The sequence below is a fragment of the Pelmatolapia mariae genome, linkage group LG8 (assembly GCF_036321145.2).
Source record: "Pelmatolapia mariae isolate MD_Pm_ZW linkage group LG8, Pm_UMD_F_2, whole genome shotgun sequence".
Taxonomy (NCBI): Eukaryota; Metazoa; Chordata; class Actinopteri; order Cichliformes; family Cichlidae; genus Pelmatolapia; species Pelmatolapia mariae.
In genome coordinates, this window is record NC_086234.1 from 21,138,330 (window position 1) to 21,165,343 (window position 27,014).

The 27,014-nt window shown below is 40.5% G+C and overlaps 1 protein-coding gene across 1 annotated transcript in view; it reads right to left on the minus strand.

The window, feature by feature from the left end:
* Positions 1-27,014, minus strand: part of LOC134632991 (piggyBac transposable element-derived protein 4-like) — a 74,008-nt gene that overhangs the window by 34,578 nt on the left and 12,416 nt on the right. The window lies entirely within an intron of this gene.

Genomic DNA, 27,014 nt, shown 5'->3' on the forward strand with positions numbered 1-27,014 from the left:
TGCACTTAACATAAAGTCCTTGTGCAATTTCATCTAGTTTTCCAATCTGTTCTTGCTCACCTTCTGCCCACTCCTTTACATCACTGACCCAGTCATCCAGTTAACTGTCAGTCACTGCCAACTGGACTTTTAAAACAAGCACAGCTGACATGTCCCACCTGCAGACAGCGGGGGCGCGCAGCAGCAGGGGGCGCGGGTGTGACCTGGCAGACAGACCAGCAGAGTATTTACATGAAACATTGTTATGATTTGATGTTTGTCTGTTTTGTCTTTTGATTTTTGGCCTAATTTCTTAGTAATAAAGTTGAGCAAAGTCTGAGAGGTAATGGTTTTTTAAGACATAAGAAGGTAGCGAGGTGAAAAATGAAAGAGTATAATAGAAAGTCCCTTGTAAAGTGGAGTTGAGTGAATTGCATGAGTGTGCAAAAAAGCAAAGTGTTTAGCTTGGGTTTGGATTGCAGTGGGCTGGGGTGAAAAACAAGAGCAGGATTCAAGTACAGAGCAAGGTAGAGGTTTACACAATGCAGCGCCTTGCAGCTGTGTATGAAGACCTGAAGAGGCACATAAGCACGTGTGCACCAGCTGATTCGAACCTTTGACCTTGGTATTTGAAACCTGCCCGCGAGCCTGTCAGCCATCTGTCAGGCCGAGAGAATGGAGGCAAATTTGGTAAATTTAAAGTGTACATTCTTTCTTCATGAAATGAGCAAATATGAAATGATTTGCAAACAGTAAAAGTGTTGCAGCTGCAGAGAGCTATGCCGCTATTTTTGGAAGCTGTTTACATAGCAAATAACATATACATGTATGTACATATGTTTATATGTTGCCATGGAGACAGAGTCAGTGACGTTAGCTGGCGGTGCACGTTGAGTCAATGAGGTGATTGTGCGCACAGTGTCAGCATGATCATGATGATGTTGAGTTCTAAAGCACTTTAAAACAAGCACAGCTGACATGTCCCCACCTGCAGACAGCGGGGGCGCGCAGCAGCAGGGGGCGCGGGTGTGCACTTTAAATATAGCAGAATTCCAGCCAGCACCACTGTGTTTCCAGCCTGCCAGGCCGCTGCATAGCGCCTGGCAGACAGACCAGCAGAGTATTTACATGAAACATTGTTATGATTTGATGTTTGTCTGTTTTGTCTTTTGATTTTTGGCCTAATTTCTTAGTAATAAAGTTGAGCAAATTTCTGAGAGGTAATGGTTTTTGATGAAGGTAGCGAGGTGAAAAATGAAAGAGTATAATAGAAAGTGCCTTGTAAAGTGGAGTTGAGTGAATTGTATGAGTGTGCAAAAAAGCAAAGTGTTTAGCTTGGGTTTGGATTGCAGTGGGCTGGGGCGAAAAACGAGAGCAGGATTCAAGTACAGAGCAAGGTAGAGGTTTACACAATGCAGCGCCTTGCAGCTGTGTATGAAGACCTGAAGAGGCACATAAGCACGTGTGCACCAGCTGATTCGAACCTTTGACCTTGGTATTTGAAACCTGCCCGCGAGCCTGTCAGCCATCTGTCAGGCCGAGAGAATGGCGGCAAATTTGGTAAATTTAAAGTGTACATTCTTTCTTCATGAAATGAGCAAATATGAAATGATTTGCAAACAGTAAAAGTGTTGCAGCTGCAGAGAGCTATGCCGCTATTTTTGGAAGCTGTTTACATAGCAAATAACATATACATGTATGTACATATGTTTATATGTTGCCATGGAGACAGAGTCAGTGACGTTAGCTGGTGGTGCATGTTGAGTCAATGAGGTAATTGTGCGCACAGTGTCAGCATGATCATGATGATGTTGGTTCGAGTCCCATGCTTTCCATCTGCATACGCTCTGTATTCTTCTCAGTACACCTTCAGCCAGCCTAGCCTGGTGAGTCTGTAGAGCTCCAGACTCACTCTGCCTTTTTACCCTTTTCTTCAAATCCCTCCTTAACTTTTGCCTGGGAACAGGGCATTTTTTCACACACAATTTCGCTTCAATCTCTCAATCTGTTCTTCATGTCCCAACAAATGCTCCTAACTCACTCAATTTCCGCTCCATCCACACAATTTACACATCAAAACAAAAAACTATTTTCTCACTGTCATTAGTTAGTTTTCTTTATTAGATAGTTTTTGAGTTACACAAGGTTTTGTAACAGCAAGAAACGGCGGTTTTAACTTCTCATTGTACACTACAAATTTAAGTTTTGCTCATAGAGCTGGCGGTAGCCCACGTTTAGCTCAGAGAGTAGAGAAGGCGTTAGCGGTTGTTTAAAACCTCCCAGCAGCAGTATGTTTTGAGCAGACTCCTCAGCTTTTTTGCCTCTTTTCAGCAGACCAGTTGCAGCTACACGGCAGTCACTACTTTACATCCTTTCTTTTTTGGTGGATGTACCAGTGCTTGCAGGTAAGATCATTGAAATGCCCACTGTTTATAGAGTAACAGCGAGTGTCAGTAATGTTAATGTGCTTGTGTGGAATAATGACTCTCTCCCACTGTGCAAAAATGAAGCCAAAATATCCCGCTTGTGGGAGCTGCATGTTGCACTTTTGGAGCCGTGACTTCAGGCTTCCGTACACCTTTTAGGTAGGCAGACTGATCCAATTTATCTGTTAATGTGTTTACCTCGACTGACTACTCGGTCAGTTAAGGTGAATACAACCACGTCATTATGAAAAAGACACACAGCTTATCATCTTATCTTCTACAACACCTAAAATCACTCTGTTAATTTGTTTGCTAGATTAGCCGCTAGCATACACACTGTGTTAGAGGCTTGCTGCTAGCTAGTTAGCATGCTACACACCTGTTACTCTAATACTCTGTATTTTTTGAATAATTCAGCACTTCTTAGGTTTTGTTCTCCATTTTTAGACAGTAATGAGATCAGCTGCACACTCCACAGAAGTCCAGAGTTACTTTGAATATCAAAAATGTAATGTTGTCCTTTGGGTTTTTAACATAAGACTGTGAGTGTAATGGATTTACAACTGTTTAAATGTTCGGAGCACTATTCAGAGTTATTATGATGGGGCTTATGGTCACATTCTTATGGGTACCAGCGCATCATGGAGTTAAAGGAAATGAAACGGCAGATAGGACAGCAAAAGACGGATCAAGGAGACCGATGGTAGATATGGATATTAGTGTTAGTAGGACGGAGATCAAAAGTAGAATATGACACAAAATGAAGGAAAGGTGGCAAAAGCAATGGGGGGAAGAGAGGAAAGGGCGATGGTTTTACAAAATCCAAAGGAAAGTGGGAGACATGAGAAGTACAGGAAGAAACAGGAGAGAGGAGACGGTTATATCTCGACTTAGATTGGACACACTGGTTTGAATAGCACATTACTTTTAATAGGAAAACACTACAGGGGAGTGTGACTGCAGTAGGGAACAGGAAACAATAGAACATGTTTTATTTATTGCATTGTCAGAAGTAGGATGTTGAAAGAAGACAACTGATCAAAAAGCTGGACGACATGAGAGTGAAACTGGACTTGATTAGTTGCTTCTGACTATCCCGAGAACTAGACGGAAAAACAGAGGTGACCGAGCTTTTGCGATCGCTGCACCCAAACTCTGAAACAGTCTGCCCCATCACATTAGGTCTTCGCCAACACTCGACATTTTTAAAACCCGGCTGAAAACACATTTGTATTATCTAGCTTTCAATTATGACGAGTCTTTTAGAGTAATTACTATGTATGTTTACTATTTTATCTCTACTATGTACAGAAACTTTGTTTTTAAATGTGCTTATAAATACATTTTGATTTGATACTGTAATGAGTACAGTTTATAAATAAATACTATAATGAATAGTGTTTATAAATAAGTACAGTGCAAGTGTTCATGAGTGTTAACAGCACAGCTAACCTTCAATCAGGGTGGAGGTAGGGCATGTTTGACAGCCTGTGGGTAGAAGCTTCTATTGAGTCTGATTATCTTTGACCTGATGGATCTGTAGCGTTTACCAGAGGGAAGGGGGGAAACATGAGTGTCCAGGGTGCGAGGGGTCCTTGATGATGATACTGGCTTTCCACTGCAGTCTGCCAGTATAAATGTCTCTGAGGGGGTTAGTGAAGTGCCAATTGCCCGCTCTGGCACCCTCACCACCCGCTACAGTTTCCTCTTTGTCCTCCACAGTACAGCAGTTGATCCAGAGTGTGCAGCAGTAGGTCAGAAGAACATATGAGACACTTTGACTGTTCAGTGCAGTGTGGAGCCTAACAAAGATCTGTTGTGTGTCCCAGCTGATCAGCAGGAGGAGAAAAGTCTGACGGAGCAGCAAAGGAACATTTTCAGCCATTTGCACTCAGCTCAACTACTACAGAGAAAACGATGAGCTCAACACAGAAGGTGAGGAAAAAATACCACTGTTTCACCAAATGGATTTAATTTCATTTAATTTATATATACACACACACACACACACACATTCAAAGCACCACAAACAGTAGCCTGATATCAGACAGAACTGTCACATAATATTAAACAGAAGCTGTCAGCTGAGCTCTGTAGAGTGGGCAGTTATAATGAAGCACTTTATTTGTAAGTTCAAGTTACGCTTCATGTTTTTGGCCAGCAGATGTCACCAAGACGACTGTGTTGAAAGGCTTTGAGTAATGAACCCTTTTTCAATAACAATAATAATAATAATAATAATAATAATAATTCTTTATTTAAAAGGAACAGTGCAGTTTAACATAGTCCAAGTATAAAACATAAAACTGATGTACTGCACATGAGTTTATAGCTATTGCTAATTTCCAACCATTGTCCCTTGTTGGGCTTACATTGCTTATAATACAAGCTTCAGTGTTTCAGAAAGCTTCATTTGGCCATCACTGATATCAATAAAATCCGTAAACTCTCCATACTGTTTTACGTCCATGCAACAGAGGTAGCCCCTCGTTTAGGAGTAAGGTCCTCGATTTGTTTTGACTGGTCCTTTTGTTTGAAGCTACCTTTTCTCCCTGTGAAGTACAGCAGCTGGACCTTTAGCGAGCAACACACTGTTAGACAAACTGCACACAAACATTTTGCGTGCTTTCCCATTTTTGTTGAGCTGATAAAAATGCTGCATTTGAAATTAGCTGCCACTTAAAGACTATTACTCCATTTATGCTCGCTCATCTTCTGTGTGGTTAGCTAGATGCTGAAGTACTGTGACAGCAACGTATGAGCACTGCAGTCATTCCAGTGTTGTGCCAAAATAAAAAACACTGGCCCACTTTGACCCCTGACTATGGTCCACAGTTTTCTTTCTTTCATTTTCATGTGTCATACTCTGGTGATTAATACACCATCTGGATTGCCTTTCATGTGTTACTGTTTAAGCTGTGATGAAATAACTCCTCTCAAAGGCCTTAAACCAAAAGTAACACATCTGTTTTGAAAATGTAAGGAGTGTACAGATTATTTTTTGTAATGTAGGGAGTAAATGTTAAAAAACAACAACCTTAGTTTACAAACAGAGTCTGACATTTTCCTTCACTGAACCAAGCTTGCAACTATTACATTGGATTCATTATCATTGAATAAACTAGCAAATTATAGAAATATATGATAGGAAACAGGGGTAAGAAATATAAGAAAGTATAGACCTGGTAAACATGTATTACTAGTCTGAGTGTGTTAGCATGCTGGCATTAATATTTGTGTAAAGCAGGGTGGATGATTTTAGAGTGTTTGAACAGTCATTCATTATTTTTAACACCAGGTTGGATGTAATGTGTTACTGTTACCAGTAGGTGGTGATGAGAGACCTTTAGGTGTTTGGTGGCACACTCCACCTTCAGGTTTAAAATGAGTGTTAATGGAGGGACTTTGACGGTTCAGTTTGTTCAACGACTGCATTTCACTCACTGCCTGTGTTTGTATCTCTGTCGCTGCAGGACCAACATGGACGGAAAAGTCAGTGCTCTCAGGAGGCCGACAAACCTCACAGAAGAAAGAGAGAGAAAAACTACAGCTGTGACGAGTGTGGGAAGGATTTTTCTCGCAAAGCTTCACTAACAATGCATCAAGTCATCCACACTGGAGAGAGACCGTTCAGCTGTGACTTGTGTGGAAAGTCTTTTCCCTGGGATAGTTGCCTAAGAAAACACCAACTCGTCCACAGTGGAGTGAAAGCGTACAGCTGTGATCAGTGTGACAGAGCTTTTGATCGCAGTTGCAGCTTACAGAGGCATCTGGTTACCCACTCTGGAACTAAGACATATAGCTGTGACATTTGTGGAAAAACTTTCAGTCGGCGAGACAGCCGAAATAGACACCTACGCATTCACACCAGACATGTTGTGTACTGGTGTGATCAGTGTGGCAAACAGTTTATAACAGATGTACAGTTACAAAGCCACATGTTTACCCACACTGAGGAGAAACCTTATAAATGTGACCTGTGTGAGAAGACTTTTAAAGCTCCACGTTACCTGAGACAACACCAGCAGATCCACACCAGAAAGAGACTCTACAAGTGCAGTTACTGTGAGGTATGTATGTTTATTTTTATCTTATAATTTTAGCCTGACTGTTTGGGAAAACTCAGCTCATTGAATTGTGTTAACATGTTGGAAATTCTACTGGATGGAAAAGCAGCTCTGAGTGATTATTCAGATTTTAATTTCATTTATGGTTTTTGCTTACACAGTCATGAAAAACTAAAATTGCTGTAATTTAATCTTCAGGGAGTTTCGTGGTATATCATGGTTTTGTTGTTATTTCAGCATAAATGACCTTTGGTTTACAGCGGCTCATTCCTCTGTCAGGTGTACATGGAATACAATAAAACACAAAATAAGTACAAAACCAAACCATTCAGTAATCTTCTCTTATGTTAACAAAGTTGTATCGTTACATATTGGCATTGTAGTACTTTAGCTGTAGTATCACTGCTTCCTTGTAGCTCGAGTACTTTTAGACATCAGTGTTAAAATACTCATTTAATATTATCATTGCAGTGTCATGGGGGTAGTAGTGTTTCTTCTTGTGTCCCAATCAGCTGAGTACTGTAACTGCACAGTTGCAGTGTTTCTAATGCAGTATTAAATTAGTATTATTGGAGTGTTACATTAGTAGTTTAGCACTGCGTTGGTACACTGAAAATATTAGCATGGTGTAACATTAAATAAGTATTACTGTAGTCAAAGGAGTTTGCAAAGAAAAGCGTCTGGACTTCTTTAAGTTGCTTGAAGACGTTTCACCTCTCATCTCAGATGGACTGCTGAGTCTTGTCCTGTGGAGGTGGCTCTTCTATGTTGTGCCATGCGCTTGTGAAGTGGCTGTTTGGTCTCTCCAATGTAGAGGTCTGGGCATTCCTCGCTGCACTGTACAGCATACACCACGTTGTTAAGTCAGAGAAACTCAGGAGAGTTTTCTCCAAGCACGACATCCCAGTGTACTTCAGACCCAGCAACACACTCAGACAGAAACTGGTTCACCCGAAAGACAAAACTCCAAAACACAGACTTAACAGCGTGATCACGCGGGGCGGAAATCATTCCCATCTCCGGATCACGGTGAATCTGGTGTCAGGGTCAGACTTAAAACTGTTGAGATCAGGCTCCACAGAGTTCAGCTGGAATCTCATGTAAAGAACTGATGAGGCTGCTGTAAATATAAATGTTCCTGCAGTTACATCTTAAGCTTTCTAAACTCTTTTTTTTTTTTGTAAGAAGAAAGCTGTTTTTATGTAATCAAGTTTTTATTGAATGTATTTTGATCCATGTGTTCTGTAGGTGTTCTTTGTTCAGGCTGTCTGTGTTATGAAACTTTGCAACGGTTAAATAAAAAATCAAAATGTTAAATAAAGAAATGGTTTAATGCCAGTTTGAGCCATGATGTCATTTCCTGTAATTCAGAGTAAAGACTTGAGGGATGAATGGAAACATGTTTACAGTCAGAGTCAGATTAACTGTTTTCTGTGACACAGATGGAGGTTTATCAGAGGACACTTGGCTTTCCTTCCCTCACACTGAACAGGGTTCCTGCAGCTTATCACAAACTCTGATCTTAAATTTAAGAAAAATAAGATCTTTAAAATCTTGTATTTCTTTTTATCAAACTTGCTGTAGGTGTTAAAACTTCTGATTTTCTTTTTAAAATTTTTAGGAAAATAATCTTTTATAGTTGTGGTTTTATTTGCTCTGAGTTTATCAGCGTTTCCTGATACAAGGCAGGATGGATCCATGCTTTTGTGTTTTTTAAGACAAATTCTGAAGCTAAAATCTGAATGTTACAGAGATTGAGACCCATCAGATCAGGCAACATTTTCAATCTTCTGTTGTCCCCTTTTGTGGACAACAGAAGATAACAGTGGAAGGAGAATGAACTGGGAGATCTCAGGTCCATTTTACCTACCGGGTACGTCAAGCTCTTCCTCTAGTAATTGTTCCAAACACGGAAAGCTATTAGGAACATTTAAAGTTTGTTTTGTTTTTAAGTAAATTTTGTGGAAGCTTCAGTCTGAAATGATGGTTACAGAAACTGTGCAAGGATGACGTTTCGTACTTATTTGATATAGAGAAGTGAGTCACCAGAGAATGGACCCATGTTAGTTAGTCATGCTGGAGATGGTTTTTTTTCAGACTCACAGACATAACAATGATCAGAAGAGCATAACGAGCATACGGACGCAACTCCCATTTTTTCTCCATTTCATGCATGAGAGCAGATTTTAAGAGAAATGCATTGTCAAAGCTGTCGTCAAAGACTGCTACGGCAGCAACCGAGCCAGCTAACGCACCTGGTCAGGAAACATGAATGTACTAAGTGCTGGTTAGTAATTTCAAAATAAGAGTGTGGGGATCTACTAGTAAATCAATCGTGAGCGCTCGTGTTGCCTCAGATGGATAAATAGAAATAAGTCAGTAGATAGATGCTAGGTAGATGCCTGACCTTACTTGTACTATCCACATGATTATCAAAGCTCGGTAATGCACTGATGAATCTCCCTAAAAACAGAGGGCTCGATCACATACAGCTCAGCCTTCGTAGCATAATGTGCCACAAATGTTAATGACTAACATGTGCCTTATCTGTACACTAGTTTGCTGTTAGAAATGCTACAGATTTGAGATCAAATCCCAGAAACATTAAAGGGTCTGGGCACTAGGGTAGCTTTGCATGATTCACAGTGTAAAAATAATCCTGATTTATAGTACAGTCTGTGACATAGGTGCAGCCTCTCAGTCGAGCCTGTGTGGCATAAGCTGTTTTAACTCTCTTTGCTGCTCATGAACAGAAATCCAAATTACAGACAGAGCTTTCATAATGCCCATATTAAGGATATTCGCTGGCCAATGATTTCATAAAGATGCCAAATGAAGGAAAAAACCTTATACATAAGTACTTTAAAACTATCTACTCAGCTTTCAAGAACCAAATCACAAACTGAATTAAAGAACACACAGATGAGAAGAAAGTTAATGACATTTTTTTTTTTTTAGAAAGCATCAATTATATTATAAAAACTTACAGTTTGAGCTGTCACTTGAGAATGTACCATACCAAATACAAAAAATCAGTTTAGACTTGAGGAAATATTGTTGAAGTTCATAAAGCAGGACAAAGTTGTCAGGAACTGGTGTGAGAAGTTCCCAAAGACCCCAAAACAACTGCCAAGACACCTGTGAGTAACTTAGCCAAGTCAGGAATTAGAGTTAAAAAAACAGATAACTCAAACTCTCCATGCAAATGGACTGTGATGTCGCAGACCAAGAAAAATTCCAGCTCTTGCAGAAGAAGATGTCTTCAATCCAAGTCACGTGTGTTAAGGACAGCCTGGAGAAAGATTATTCACACTGGAAGCTAACCTAGACTAACCTTAAGCTCTTTGCTCACAGAGACGCTGCTTATGTTTGGAGGAAGAAGACTACGACCCAAAGATCAGTGTCCCCGCAGTGAAACACGGTGGTGGGAATATCGTGCTTTCAACACGTGTGCCGCTTGTTGACAACTTCAACAAACAACTGCAGGCTGTTACTCAGCAAAAATGATGCAGGATGTTTGGAAAAGCTTTCTGTAGCGCTTTTAAAAAACAGTCATTTTCACTGGGGGCAAATACTTCTGTCCTCATTAATGTTTAAATATTAACTGGAGACTCTTTGAGTGAGGACTGTTAAAGTGAATTGTTAAATGTTGTCATTTTTATGCTTACCATTTCTACATTGTTTCAAACTGTGTGATCAAAGACATTCCTTTGTTCCCCTCCCCAGCCTGTCGATGGTGGGGGAGGCTGTAGTGTTTTATTACAGACACATCCCATGTGAAGGTTCTGTTTGATGTTTGGTAAGCTTCCTGCGCTTTTATGGCTTCACTTGTGTTGTGCATGGTGAACCAATACATGAACTGAGCCATATATTTGGTGTGGGGGAGATTACCCTCTTTATGACCAAGGATGTTGTTAAAAAGCAGTTGTGATCAGGAAGACACACACACGTTCTCGCACACTCACTCACGTGCACACACGCACATACAGTGCCTTGTCTTTTGTAACCAAGGGGGGTTTTACGGTGGGAGGTGCTTGTGTAAACTGTTGTGTGTGTTGCAACTGTGTTTTCAATAAAAGGCAACGAGCGGAGGCCTAAGTCGGGGTCATTTTGTGATAGGATTCGAAGTGCGTTCCTGAGATACCGACGGGGCCTCCCTTGTGCAAGTAAAATCGATCGATCGCTGATTGTCTTGCTTCCTTCATGAGGAATAAGTTTCTAAACTAGCGGAGCCTGTGGAAGCGCAGACTCAACAAGGACTTTTTTTGGTGCCAGAAGCTTTTGGAGTTTTCATGTTCAGCTTTCATTGTGGTGTAAAGTGACAGAACCATCACAGACGACTTCCTTCCTTTTATTGTTCAGTCACATTAGAGTAAACACCCTCAGATGACTATAAAAGAGAATTAAATGTTCCTGAATGGTTGGAGCTGTTCATCCTAAACTTTAAAGTTTCTGTGTGTCACAAAAACAGAGACTCATGTGTTCATCTGGGTTAGAATTGACTGACGCTGCCTCATTTTAATTCCACATCGATTTGTTCAGATTTCCCCCAGCGAGTGTCTCTGGGTTTGTCTCTCACACCGAATATACATCAGTTGCTGCTGCCTCCTGCGCTGCTGTGTGTTCAAATTCCAACCAGGCAGAGTTGTTATGAGTTTGTCTGTCTTTTTATTTATTTTTGTGCTTGCAGCGCTGTGTGCCAGAACAGAACAACATATTTTCCCAAAAACTAAATTAAAATTAAAACTTAAAAATCCCCCTAAATCAAATATTTTTGAATCATGCTTAACCAAATACCAGGCTGGAGAGCTGAAACTAAAGTATACGTATAAAGATTTCAACATTGCATCTTCAAAACTCTTGTCTGTTTTCAACAGAGAAAAGTTGCAGCCTGACTCAAACCTGATTAGAAATGCTCTGCACAGGCAGAGGTACTGTTAAAGTTTAGCCTTAACCTAAGTCACTGATCATTTACACATCTGCGGCTGTGCAGGCTGCCCGTTTCTCACTTGCTCTTTTTAGCCCACTGGTTGTGAGCGTGTAAATGCCCCGACTAATTATCTTGAGGTGCAGTGAGCTTCAGAGGAAGGAGTGGCTCTCCCATGACAAGATGCAAAATAATTATCTGGGTACATACATTTCATAATGCATGCATATATCACCATCAATGACATCTGGCCTGAGGTCTGCCATTTTTTACATTTCAGTTATTTCTCTCAGAAATGTTGGCTCTAAATGAATGAATGTGTTACACTTAAACTGTTACTGGCTCACAGTGCAAAGGGCTCACTGGGACGTAGGAGCCTTTCAATTAAATCCCATAAAGCTGATATCTTGTGTCAAATAAGTGTCTTAGACTGTGAGCTTTACTTCAGCACAGCCAAACACAGAGTTGTAGAAGCCGTCACTCCAAATGTCTTATGATAACAAGAAAAAATACCTTTTCAGTACGCGGCCTACATTGTGTAACGTAACAAATGTATTTGTTATGAAATTCTCACTTTGATACTAAACAACAATAATAAAAAAAACATGAAGTCTCAACATAAAAAAGCACTTCAAGTTCTCACACGTCAATGAACTTTCTATGTTTTAGTTTTGTTTGCAGTGACAGTACTCAGTAGATTCACAGCAGCCTTCACAGTTATAAATAAACAAAACACATGTTTATAATGCCACCTTTATTTGAGAAACAAAAGCACAGAGAGTGATGAGTTTATGGGCTCAGTTGCTGCTTTCAGGTCATATTCACTACAACATGACATTGATTTTGTGAATTACAGGCCCCAATGCAGTCAGAAGGACCCGGCTAATGCAGCGATGCCAGAAACACTTTTCACATTCTGCACTCACTTTTTACAGAATGTAGCAAAAAAAATAAAACAAAGCTTTACAATTAAAACGTTCAACATAAGATCACAGAACTAGTATTGTAAGTAACAACATAAGATACAGATTTTTGCATAAAACAATGCATTTAAACAAGTATAAATATGAGTCTAACATTTGTAACCAATCAAACTGCTTCAAATGAACACATCCTGTCCGTCAACAGCAAAGACCAATGTGGTATCTGGATCTTTGGTTCCACATATTTTTGACACTGTTCCCTGTAGACAGTACACATCTACAGTTTGCAGATATATTAATAATATTATGTTACAAATATTACAAAGCAGTAAAATTATATAATATTACTTGTTTGTAAACGACCAACACAATATGATGAACAGACTTGCTCACTGGCTGAAGGAGGTGGCACATCAGGCACGGCAAAGTGGTGTTGAAGTTCACTGCCGGGCTCCCACAAGTCATCCCACATTTTCCCACTGGAAAATATCATTATTGAAAGAAACGACAGCAAATACATAAAATCAGGTTGGGGATTACTTCATGCTTTTAATGTTTAATCCCAGGGGTGGAATATAATAATGTCTAACTTACGGTAAATTGCTGGCAGCTGTGGTTGCCAGAATTTCACTCTGGAAAATATAGTAATAATGCAGAATACATAACAGTATACTTGATGGTGTCGGAGGAACTGGAACAGGTTTTGGATCCAGTGTGAATTTTTATTTATTTATTTATTTATTTATATTCTTTTCTTTTCTTTTTATTACTATGTGCATATTAGTATTGTACAGCACTTTGGTCTACCAGGTGTGTTTTTAAAGTGCTATATAAATAAATGATGATGATGATGATGATGATGTGTTTGAGGACTTGCATGTTGTTCTTCAGATGCTCGCTGTAGATTAGCCTTCTTTTCTTTTAGCCTGAAAGCAAATACAAAGCACAATAAAGCAAACTTTTGAGCGGGACTGTACAAGCTAAAAATAACAGCAGTATGTTTTCTTCAGCCACATACGTCACAGTGGACCAACAAGTGCAATCTGTGTTCAGACAAGTTTTGAGCAATAAAAAAAAGGAGCTTATACGTGACATCCTTTATTTGTTGATGAAAACAAACAAACTGAAATGAAGTGATCATGATGCACTGGGATATTGAATATTATCGTTGACATGATCATTGGAATTGAATTGAAATGCGAGTAGGGCTGGATACCAAAACTCGATACCTTTTTAGTACCGACCGAAAACATTCGGTAGGTATCGATACTGAAAAATAGAATATTTTTCGGTGCAAAATTTCTGTACTTTTCCAATAAAATCTCTGTTAATGAGCCAAACAGCTCTCTTCCTTCTGTTGCTGCACATAACGCGCCAGCAGCTCGGGTGCGTCTGTGGGCTAAAAAGATGATTTGCAAACTGACAGGGGATTTCTTAAAATCACCCCGCAGCTATTCAGCTGAGACACCTGAGTTAGAAAACACAAACACTGCAGTTGTTTTACTCGCGAGGACGGTCACAGAGCGCTCGTACTCGCAGGAGACACTCACGGACTCGCACTCTGTCACCGTCTGCGTTCTTTATTTATACAAGAGAAATGAAAACATTCGTTCAGTGACATGAGCATGTGCGTATGTGATTGTGTGTGTGTGCGAGGTCACAACTGCTTGTTCAACTTCTTACTATCGCTGTGGAAAGATTCAGATACAAATATCAGAACACGTTTTATAAAGAACAATCAGTTCTGAGCAATGAAAAGAACAATCAGTTCTAAGCAAGGAAAAGATCATCATGCAGCATTCTATCACAAATAAACTTATATCATTAAAAGCTTATACTGACTAAATAATACAATTTTCCATTGACACAAACAATGAAAGTGTTACAGCTGCAGAGAGCAATGGCAGTCTCTTTGGAAGATGTTTACATAGCTAATATTTGCAAACTATGGCATGTCCGCATTACCTGCCAAAACCGGAAGTGACGTAATATTTGGTGGGAAACCTAGTTTTTTCCTTTCAGGGCCTTATTAGCCTATACTGGTGTCATTTTTGACTTAATGTTTTCTGTAAGTTTCTGGGATGCTTAGAACTTAAATTGCACTTTCAGAAATAGTTTATTTTGATGCACATGCTGTTTTTGGTTTTGTTTTGCAATTTTGCATTATATTTATTTTCGTTTTTCTTGCAGTATATAAAAATGGGTGTATCTCAAAAATAAAACTATGTAGACACTCAAAATAAATTTCCTGTGTTTAGAAACTGCTTAGTGCATTTTTTTTGTATTTATAGTTTTGAGGGATATATCTCTGAAATTTCTCTAAGTAGAAATATATGTGTTTTGTTTTGTTTTGTTTTTATAATCAACATATTGTCACTGGCTCCTTTTCTTCCGCTTAACCAAAGCAAGTGGCAGCAAGCTAAGCAGGGTATTCCAGTCATCTTTCTCTCTTATTATAAGCAATCTTTAGCTGATGCAGGAAATACAAAGCAGTTGAGTCAACTGGCACAGCCTGTCTTTCTTCCGTCATCCGCAAATGAGTTGCGGTTGATGACCTGGTCCCCTGGAACCACAAGACCCAGGCCAAAGTCAAAGGATAAATAAATGAATACTATTTAAAACATTTCACTTTAAGCTATGAACTCCTAAAACTAATAGAGGTTAAAACTCTGTTGAATACTAAGCTAAAATTGTGTAAATAAATGAAATGACATAAAGAATATAATTTAATTTGAATTGCAGTCCCCTTGGGGGGGAAAAAGAAAGCAGGATTCAAGTACAGAGCAAAGCTAGGATTGGATCCAGAGCCACGTGTGTAGCAGTGGACTCGAACCTTGGACCTTGGTATTTGAAACGTGCCCGCATAGCCTGTCAGCCACCTGGCAGGCCGAGGGAATGGTGGCACATTTGGTCCATTTAAAGTGTACATATGTGTATATGTTGCCATGGACACACAGTCACTCACATTAGCTGGCCCTGCATGTTTACTACAGTCAATGACGTGATTGTGCGCACAGTGTCATCATCATCATCATCATGTTGAGTTACAAAGCACGTTAAAACAAGCACAGCTGACAGTCCCCAGCTGCAGACATCGGGAGCACGCAGCTGCGCGGGCGCGGGCGGGGTGTGCCCTTTAAATATAGCAGAATTGCTCCCATTTGATTGGCCGGCCAAGTGGCCCATGGGAAACAATGACTAGGCCTGTTAGCAGAGTTTGAACCCGAGCGGCGATGGTTCGAGTCCCATGCTTTCCATCTGCATACGCTTTGTACTCTTCTCAGTACACCTTCAGCCAGCCTAATCTGGCGAGTCTGTAGAGCTCCAGACTTGCCAGCCTAACCTGGCGAGTCTGTAGAGCTCCAGACTCACTCTGCCTTTTTACCCTTTTCTTCAAATCCCTCCTTAACTTTTGCCTGGGAACAGGGCAATTTTGTTCATAGAGCTGGCGGTAGCCCACGTTTAGCTCAGAGAGTAGAGAAGGCGTTAGCGGTCTTGGTTCAAAACCTCCCAGCTGCAGTATGTTTTGAGCAGACACCTCAGCTTTTTTGCCTCTTTTCAGCAGACCATTTGCAGCTACACGGCAGTCACTACTTTACATCCTTTCGTTTTTTGGTGGATATACCAGTGCTTGCAGGTAAGACCACTGAAATGCCCACCATTTATAGAGTGTCAGCGAGTGTCAGTAATGTTTATGTGCTTGTGTGGAACAATGACTCTCCCATTGTGCAAAAATGAAGCCAAAATATCCCGCTTGTGGGAGTTGCACGTTGCACTTTTGGAGCCGTGACTTCAGGCTTCCGTACACCTTTTAGGTAGGCAGACTGATCCAGTTTATCTGTTAATGGGTTTACCTTGACTGACTACTCGGTCAGTTAAGGTGAATACAACCACGTCATTATGAAAAAGACACACAGCTTATCATCTTATCTTCTACAACACCTAAAATCACTCTGTTAATTTGTTTGCTAGATTAGCCGCTAGCATACACACTGTGTAAGAGGCTTGCTGCTAGCTAGTTAGCATGCTACACACCTGTTACTCTAATACTCTGTATTTTTTGAATAATTCAGCACTTCTTAGGTTTTGTTCTCCATTTTTAGACAGTAATGAGATCAGCTGCACACTCCACAGAAGTCCAGAGTTACTTTGAATATCAAAAATGTAATGCTGTCCTTTGGGATTTTAACATAAGACTGTGAGTGTAATGGATTTACAACTGTTTAAATGGAGCACTCTACAGCCTGGTAAGATGGAAACTTTCAAAACAACAGCAGAAAGTTTCTGTAGTGTAATTATTTCTTTTCATTTAATAATAGAGTCCACATTAATATCAACAGCTACATCCACCCCGGGGAAGCCGGTGAGGGAGAACATCAGGACTAAGCTGGGTTTCCTTGGTCCAGAGGTTTGGAGAAACTTCTTCCCTTTCTTTCATCACAGCTGTCTTGTGCCAGATGTTCTATTGACCCACTGAGTGAGGCTTAATTTTAGAAACACCAGGAAGACTGAAGCCCATCGCAGGAATCAAGAAGGACCTCGAGATCTTCACCACCAGCTCCCTCACAAGGACATCTTCCGAACTCCACTGTAGGCACGGCCCAGAAGATGGATAAACCCAGCATTTCATGAACACACTGGAACCAATCTATCTTCATAACAGTGAGTTTTATCAACAGATCATATGCTCTTGTTACATAGTCTCATGATAACGATTATACCCAAATCAGTGGTGTAATATAACTGTAGCAGCTATGTGGTGTAGCCTATACCAACATGTACTGTGTGCTCTGGACTTTGTAGGTGAAGGCAGCATAGGTCACTACAAAAAGCTTTCATGGTCAACATTTGTGCGACTATAAAGCAAAAAAGTTTTTAAGGAATTCGTAGATAAAACTTTATGAATCTCTGGGGTGGGTTCAACCTAGCATGCATATTAATCTGCCTTACAATAAACACGCTGACATTATTTGGAACTTGAATTGAATGGATTAAGCCTAGTGCTAGACTCATAGTTGGACTGCCCATCGGGCATACCGGCCATTTGCCCGGTGGGCCGATGGTGATTTTTCGTTTTTATGGGCTGATAGATTTTTTTGTTTTGTTTTTTTCTATAACGGTACAAATAATGAAAGGTGGTGGATTGGCCAGATGCTGGCCGGTGTGTAAAAATAAGTCAGTTGTTTGGTGGTGGCTATGGTGGAGCTTCCACAGAGGCCAGCAGGTGGATGAGGGAAAGGGGAGGCAGGAGGAGGAGAGACCCGAGGCGGCCGCCGGTCCGAGTGTCAGGTGAACTGAACTTAAGGTAAGAAGTTATGACCTGCAGTCTGTCTGGTAATATAAAGATATAAACCAAGTTTAGGTGTGGTCAATGATCAAGTATCAGCTGATCGGCTTTTCTCTCTTGTTTGTTTATCGCCCACTTTGCGCCAGAAAGAGGAAACCAGTGGATGTCGCGCTAAACAACAGCAGCACGTTTAAGCTTGATCAGCTGTTGTTAGAATTTATTTAATATTTATTTCTAGTATCAGCTGATGTTTGCTGGAGCCACAAGTGTAAAAGCAGCTGGTCATGATATCGGTTTGGATATGTGGTGAGAGGGAAACATGAAGATGAAACCAGGAGATGTCCTTACTGAATCATCAGAGCCGAACAGGTGATGGAGAAACAGGTTTACCTTTTAGGCGACATGAATGAGTTGAAAGGAAGTTATGATTTGTTTCTGAGAGACAAATAACACCAGCATCCTTTTCTAAGTAGCTGGCAGCTGGTAACTGTGCAGGGGCGGGTCTAGTAAAGTTTTTCCAGGGGGGCCAGGTAGGGCATTAACAAGGAAAGGGGGGCACAAAGAAATACTTTTCTTTCTTATTCTCATTTAAAATGTCTAGCTTCTGAATCTTACAACCAAAGTTTTTATCTGATGTAAAATGCATAGAAATCATACATATACCAACCTGACAGCGTTTGTTTTCATTCAAAACCTTTTTGGCTTTGCCTATAATACCTGGCGGGCCGGTCTATAGTCAAAATGCCCGGGCCAATTTTTTTGTCCCAGTCCAGCCCTGGCTAGACTTAAAGTTGTTTAAATGGAGGTCTTCACTGAATTATTCTTGTAATCTGGGACTAGAAATAATCCATATCTGGGAAACCCTTTGAAAACATCTTTGGTAAACATTATAAAAAACTTGCTGAACTGCATTTTTAGAATAATTTGAAACATGAATTGTTTATGTCCATGGTTACTTGCTAAATGCAAGGATGATAGTTGCCTCGGTCTCTCATAGTGTTCGATGTCTGTACTTTAACCCAGACAGATCTGTGTTAAACCACTGTGAGATATTGGTCATCTGTGTGCTTGTGCAAGTGTGTCTCAAACTGGGGAACCTGATGATAAATGCAAAAATGTTTCTCCATTGAGCTACAAGTGATCAAAGAAACCATGATCTAAGTGCTTCAACGTGTTGCTTCTTGGATATAAATGAGACAGACACCAGTCATTTGGAAATTTGGCAGTTAGGCTGAGTCCTATATTTGCTGTGGGCAAATGATAAGCTAAGGGGCAAATAATATACGAAGAGAGAGGAAAGATTTTTTTTTCATGCCTCTTTGGCATTATGAGGAAACAGTAGCAGTGGCTTACATCAGTCTCACCTCACATTTCCACTCTTTAGAAGCTTTTAGCAGTTCTGAGTCAAACAAACACAGATAGTTTGGGATTTTTACCTGACCTGCGTCTTATTTGTCAAAAACCTAAATGACTTGGTAGACTTTGAATGATGCAGTGTGTCATCTGGAAGTACGGATTAGGTTTGGATGTGCACAAACATGAAATGCTGACAGGACCCGTCAGGATCACAGTGGTTTTGTGAAGAGAGATGAGAGAATCACAGTACCTCCGGCCATGCTTGTTCTGGCTATTGCAATTTTAGGGTTAGGGATGTGTTCACTGTTTTCTAACGAAGTGTGTAAATCTTTAATAATATTTAATTGCTTGGGTATTTTAGGAGTGTTTTTCTAAACATGGAGAAAAAAGATGGAAGAAACCGATCTGAATTTCCCGTCTCTTGCTGCCGATGATCACTGTGACCTCAGAGGGCAACTGGTCTGCAAAGCTGGAACTGGAGTGAGGGAGAGAGGAGTCATCATCCAGCTTGAAACATCCGGGTAAAGTGATGTGGATCAGTGGATAAACTCGTCTCTGCTTTCAAAGGAGACGCTCTTAGAGAGAGCCATTAGAGGACTTTTAAATACAGGAACATTTTTAAAGGACAAAAATGAACATCCAACTTTGACTGCAAGACAAACAAAGCATTGCATGTGTGTTTTCAAACTGTTCCTCAGATGGGCAGGATATCACTGCTGGACTGTCCAACCTGCCAACTTCAAGAAAGGACAGAGACAAGAACAGAGCAGCATTCAGGGACCACCACACATGAGCATGTTCCTGCAACATTCAGCATCTGATCCTTGTTCGTCTGTGTGCTTCTGCGTTTGGTAAGTATAGTTACCTAACTACACGAACTATAACGCAGTCCCTCTAAACACATGCTGCCATCCATTTCTAACTACCTGGTTACTTCCTGTCAGTATTTTACAAACCATGTGGTCACCTGACCTAACTCTGCTTCTTTTAGTTCCCTTTAATGTTGAAGTGTCAAATGTCAAACAGCTGGAAAGGAAACTACACCAGTGCACTGGGATGTTTCCCCAACTTGTGCCAGACGCTGTTCCTGCCTGTGAAGGTAACATCACCAGAGACAGCCCGCCTACCTCAGGACCTCGCCAAGTCACGTATTGATCACGGTGATTATGAAGATGACAGCGAGCGGAAGACTGTAAAAATCCGCCACCAGAATGTTTCGATGCTTTCTAATTATTAATGAATATCGTGTTTGTGTGTTTTGGGTTTTATTTTTTTGGCCTCATTTGTTACTAACAAAGGTCTCCAAGCTCAGTTTACATTCTGTGTGTGTTTTCATCTTTAGCAGCCACACTCTGACTGCAATTAAAAAAAACACAAACTTTAACTCCTCTCAAGGGCTTTAAACCAAAAGTAACACATCTGTTTGGAAATGTAAGGAGTGTAAAGTACAGATTATTTTTTTTAATGTCGGGAGTAAAAAAAAAACAACAACTTTAGTTTACAAACAGACTCTGACATTTTCCTTCACTGAACGAAGTTTGCAACTGTTACACTGGATTTATTATCATTGAATAAACTAGCAAATTATAGAAATATATGATAGGAAACAGGGGAAAGAAATATAAGAAAGTATAGACCTGGTAAACATGTATTACTAGTCTGAGTGTGTTAGCATGCTGGCATTAATATTTGTGTAAAGCAGGGTGGATGATTTTAGTGTGTTTGAACAGTCATTCATTATTTTTAACACCAGGTTGGATGTAATGTGTTACTGTTACCAGTAGGTGGTGATAAGAGACCTTTAGGTGTTTGGTGGCACACTCCACCTTCAGGTTTAAAATGAGTGTTAATGGAGGGACTTTGATGGTTCAGTTTGTTCAACGACTGCATTTCACTCACTGCCTGTGTTTGTATCTCTGTCGCTGCAGGACCAACATGGATGGAAAAGTCAGTGCTCTCAGGAGGCCGACAAACCTCACAGAAGAAAGAGAGAGAAAAACTACTGCTGTGACGAGTGTGGGAAGGATTTTTCTCGCAAAGCTTCACTAACAATGCATCAAGTCATCCACACTGGAGAGAGACCGTTCAGCTGTGACTTGTGTGGAAAGTCTTTTCCCTGGGATAGTTGCCTAAGAAAACACCAACTCGTCCACAGTGGAGTGAAAGCGTACAGCTGTGATCAGTGTGACAGAGCTTTTGATCGCAGTTGCAGCTTACAGAGGCATCTGGTTACCCACTCTGGAACTAAGACATATAGCTGTGACATTTGTGGAAAAACTTTCAGTCAGCGAGACAGCCGAAGTAGACACCTACGCATTCACACCAGACATGTTGTGTACTGGTGTGATCAGTGTGGCAAACAGTTTATAACAGATGTACAGTTACAAAGCCACATGTTTACCCACACTGAGGAGAAACCTTATAAATGTGACCTGTGTGAGAAGACTTTTAAAGCTCCACGTTACCTGAGACAACACCAGCAGATCCACACCAGAAAGAAACTCTAGTTCGTGAAGTATGTATGTTTATTTTTATCTTATAATTTTAGCCTGACTGTTTGGGAAAACTCAGCTCATTGAATTGTGTTAACATGTTGGAAATTCTACTGGATGGAAAAGCAGCTCTGAGTGATTATTCAGATTTTAATTTCATTTATGGTTTTTGCTTACACAGTCATGAAAAACTAAAATTGCTGTAATTTAATCTTCAGGGAGTTTCGTGGTATATCATGGTTTTGTTGTTATTTCAGCATAAATGACCTTTGGTTTACAGCGGCTCATTCCTCTGTCAGGTGTACATGGAATACAATAAAACACAAAATAAGTACAAAACCAAACCATTCAGTATTCTTCTCTTATGTTAACAAAGTTGTATCGTTACATATTGGCATTGTAGTACTTTAGCTGTAGTATCACTGCTTCCTTGTAGCTCGAGTACTTTTAGACATCAGTGTTAAAATACTCATTTAATATTATCATTGCAGTGTCATGGGGGTAGTAGTGTTTCTTCTTGTGTCCCAATCAGCTGAGTACTGTAACTGCACAGTTGCAGTGTTTCTAATGCAGTATTAAATTAGTATTATTGGAGTGTTACATTAGTAGTTTAGCACTGCATTGGTACACTGACAATATTAGCATGGTGTAACATTAAATAAGTATTACTGTAGTCAAAGGAGTTTGCAAAGAAAAGCGTCTGGACTTCTTTAAGTTGCTTGAAGACGTTTCACCTCTCATCCGAGAAGCTTCTTCAGTTCTAAGGTCAAATGGCCGAGAGTCCCAGATTTAAACCCAGTGGGAGTGTCCCCCCAAAGAGGGACAAAGGACCCCCTGGTGATCCTCTAATCACATGAGCCAAGGTGTGAAAGTGGGTGTGGGACCTAATCAGCCAGGGTTTCGGGTGAGCTCATTGTGAAACCTGGCCCCACCTTGTCATGTGAATTCCTGAGGTCAGATGGCCCAGGATGTGAGTGGGCATTAAGGCGTCTGGGGAGGGAACTCAAAACTGGATTATAGATGGCAGACAGTTGGTGTCGTAAACCACCGCCTCTGTTCAAAGATGGTCGCTCACAGTGGACATAGATGGCCTCTTTCACTCCTCTTTCAAACCATCTGTCCTCTCTGTCCAAAATGTGAACGTTGGCATCCTCGAAAGAGTGACCTTTATCCTTAAGATGCAGATGGACTGCTGAGTCTTGTCCTGTGGAGGTGGCTCTTCTATGTTGTGCCATGCGCTTGTGAAGTGGCTGTTTGGTCTCTCCAACGTAGAGGTCTGGGCATTCCTCACTGCACTGTACAGCGTACACCACGTTGTTAAGTCAGAGAAACTCAGGAGAGTTTTCTCCAAGCACGACATCCCAGTGTACTTCAGACCCAGCAACACACTCAGACAGAAACTGGTTCACCCGAAAGACAAAACTCCAAAACACAGACTTAACAGCGTGATCACGCGGGGCGGAAATCATTCCCATCTCCGGATCACGGTGAATCTGGTGTCAGGGTCAGACTTAAAACTGTTGAGATCAGGCTCCACAGAGTTCAGCTGGAATCTCATGTTAAGAACTGATGAGGCTGCTGTAAATATAAATGTTCCTGCAGTTACATCTTAAGCTTTCTAAACTCTTTTTTTTTTGTTGTAAGAAGAAAGCTGTTTTTACGTAATCAAGTTTTTATTGAATGTATTTTGATCCATGTGTTCTGTAGGTGTTCTTTGTTCAGGCTGTCTGTGTTATGAAACTTTGCAACGGTTAAATAAAAAATCAAAATGTTAAATAAAGAAATGGTTTAATGCCAGTTTGAGCCATGATGTCATTTCCTGTAATTCAGAGTAAAGACTTGAGGGATGAATGGAAACATGTTTACAGTCAGAGTCAGATTAACTGTTTTCTGTGACACAGATGGAGGTTTATCAGAGGACACTTGGCTTTCCTTCCCTCACACTGAACAGGGTTCCTGCAGCTTATTACAAACTCTGATCTTAAATTTAAGAAAAATAAGATCTTTAAAATCTTGTATTTCTTTTTATCAAACTTGCTGGAGGTGTTAAAACTTCTGATTTTCTTTTTAAAATTTTTAGGAAAATAATCTTTTATAGTTGTGGTTTTATTTGCTCTGAGTTTATCAGCGTTTCCTGATACAAGGCAGGATGGATCCATGCTTTTGTGTTTTTTAAGACAAATTCTGAAGCTAAAATCTGAATGTTACAGAGATTGAGACCCATCAGATCAGGCAACATTTTCAATCTTCTGTTGTCCCCTTTTGTGGACAACAGAAGATAACAGTGGAAGGAGAATGAACTGGGAGATCTCAGGTCCATTTTACCTCCCGGGTACGTCAAGCTCTTCCTCTAGTAATTGTTCCAAACACAGAAAGCTTTTAGGAACATTTAAAGTTTGTTTTGTTTTTAAGTAAATTTTGTGGAAGCTTCAGTCTGAAATGATGGTTACAGAAACTGTGCAAGGATGACGTTTCATACTTATTTGATATAGAGAAGTGAGTCACCAGAGAATGGACCCATGTTAGTTAGTCATGCTGGAGATGGTTTTTTTCAGACTCACAGACATAACAATGATCAGAAGAGCATAACGAGCATACGGACGCAACTCCCATTTTTTCTCCATTTCATGCATGAGAGCAGATTTTAAGAGAAATGCATTGTCAAAGCTGTCGTCAAAGACTGCTACGGCAGCAACCGAGCCAGCTAACGCACCTGGTCAGGAAACATGAATGTACTAAGTGCTGGTTAGTAATTTCAAAATAAGAGTGTGGGGATCTACTAGTAAATCAATCGTGAGCGCTCGTGTTGCCTCAGATGGATAAATAGAAATAAGTCAGTAGATAGATGCTAGGTAGATGCCTGACCTTACTTGTACTATCCACATGATTATCAAAGCTCGGTAATGCACTGATGAATCTCCCTAAAAACAGAGGGCTCGATCACATACAGCTCAGCCTTCGTAGCATAATGTGCCACAAATGTTAATGACTAACGTGCCTTATCTGTACACTAGTTTGCTGTTAGAAATGTTACAGATTTGAGATCAAATCCCAGAAACATTAAAGGGTCTGGGCACTAGGGTAGCTTTGCATGATTCACAGTGTAAAAATAATCCTGATTTATAGTACAGTCTGTGACATAGGTGCAGCCTCTCAGTCGAGCCTGTGTGGCATAAGCTGTTTTAACTCTCTTTGCTGCTCATGAACAGAAATCCAAATTACAGACAGAGCTTTCATAATGCCCATATTAAGGATATTCGCTGGCCAATGATTTCATAAAGATGCCAAATGAAGGAAAAAACCTTATACATAAGTACTTTAAAACTATCTACTCAGCTTTCAAGAACCAAATCACAAACTGAATTAAAGAACACACAGATGAGAAGAAAGTTAATGACATTTTTTTTTTTTAGAAAGCATCAATTATATTATAAAAACTTACAGTTTGAGCTGTCACTTGAGAATGTACCATACCAAATACAAAAAATCAGTTTAGACTTGAGGAAATATTGTTGAAGTTCATAAAGCAGGACAAAGTTGTCAGGAACTGGTGTGAGAAGTTCCCAAAGACCCCAAAACAACTGCCAAGACACCTGTGAGTAACTTAGCCAAGTCAGGAATTAGAGTTAAAAAAACAGATAACTCAAACTCTCCATGCAAATGGACTGTGATGTCGCAGACCAAGAAAAATTCCAGCTCTTGCAGAAGAAGATGTCTTCAATCCAAGTCACGTGTGTTAAGGACAGCCTGGAGAAAGATTATTCACACTGGAAGCTAACCTAGACTAACCTTAAGCTCTTTGCTCACAGAGACGCTGCTTATGTTTGGAGGAAGAAGACTACGACCCAAAGATCAGTGTCCCCGCAGTGAAACACGGTGGTGGGAATATCGTGCTTTCAACACGTGTGCCGCTTGTTGACAACTTCAACAAACAACTGCAGGCTGTTACTCAGCAAAAATGATGCAGGATGTTTGGAAAAGCTTTCTGTAGCGCTTTTAAAAAACAGTCATTTTCACTGGGGGCAAATACTTCTGTCCTCATTAATGTTTAAATATTAACTGGAGACTCTTTGAGTGAGGACTGTTAAAGTGAATTGTTAAATGTTGTCATTTTTATGCTTACCATTTCTACATTGTTTCAAACTGTGTGATCAAAGACATTCCTTTGTTCCCCTCCCCAGCCTGTCGATGGTGGGGGAGGCTGTAGTGTTTTATTACAGACACATCCCATGTGAAGGTTCTGTTTGATGTTTGGTAAGCTTCCTGCGCTTTTATGGCTTCACTTGTGTTGTGCATGGTGAACCAATACATGAACTGAGCCATATATTTGGTGTGGGGGAGATTACCCTCTTTATGACCAAGGATGTTGTTAAAAAGCAGTTGTGATCAGGAAGACACACACACGTTCTCGCACACTCACTCACGTGCACACACGCACATACAGTGCCTTGTCTTTTGTAACCAAGGGGGGTTTTACGGTGGGAGGTGCTTGTGTAAACTGTTGTGTGTGTTGCAACTGTGTTTTCAATAAAAGGCAACGAGCGGAGGCCTAAGTCGGGGTCATTTTGTGATAGGATCGAAGTGCGTTCCTGAGATACCGACGGGGCCTCCCTTGTGCAAGTAAAATCGATCGATCGCTGATTGTCTTGCTTCCTTCATGAGGAATAAGTTTCTAAACTAGCGGAGCCTGTGGAAGCGCAGACTCAACAAGGACTTTTTTTGGTGCCAGAAGCTTTTGGAGTTTTCATGTTCAGCTTTCATTGTGGTGTAAAGTGACAGAACCATCACAGACGACTTCCTTCCTTTTATTGTTCAGTCACATTAGAGTAAACACCCTCAGATGACTATAAAAGAGAATTAAATGTTCCTGAATGGTTGGAGCTGTTCATCCTAAACTTTAAAGTTTCTGTGTGTCACAAAAACAGAGACTCATGTGTTCATCTGGGTTAGAATTGACTGACGCTGCCTCATTTTAATTTCACATCGATTTGTTCAGATTTCCCCCAGCGAGTGTCTCTGGGTTTGTCTCTCACACCGAATATACATCAGTTGCTGCTGCCTCCTGCGCTGCTGTGTGTTCAAATTCCAACCAGGCAGAGTTGTTATGAGTTTGTCTGTCTTTTTATTTATTTTTGTGCTTGCAGCGCTGTGTGCCAGAACAGAACAACATATTTTCCCAAAAACTAAATTAAAATTAAAACTTAAAAATCCCCCTAAATCAAATATTTTTGAATCATGCTTAACCAAATACCAGGCTGGAGAGCTGAAACTAAAGTATACGTATAAAGATTTCAACATTGCATCTTCAAAACTCTTGTCTGTTTTCAACAGAGAAAAGTTGCAGCCTGACTCAAACCTGATTAGAAATGCTCTGCACAGGCAGAGGTACTGTTAAAGTTTAGCCTTAACCTAAGTCACTGATCATTTACACATCTGCGGCTGTGCAGGCTGCCCGTTTCTCACTTGCTCTTTTTAGCCCACTGGTTGTGAGCGTGTAAATGCCCCGACTAATTATCTTGAGGTGCAGTGAGCTTCAGAGGAAGGAGTGGCTCTCCCA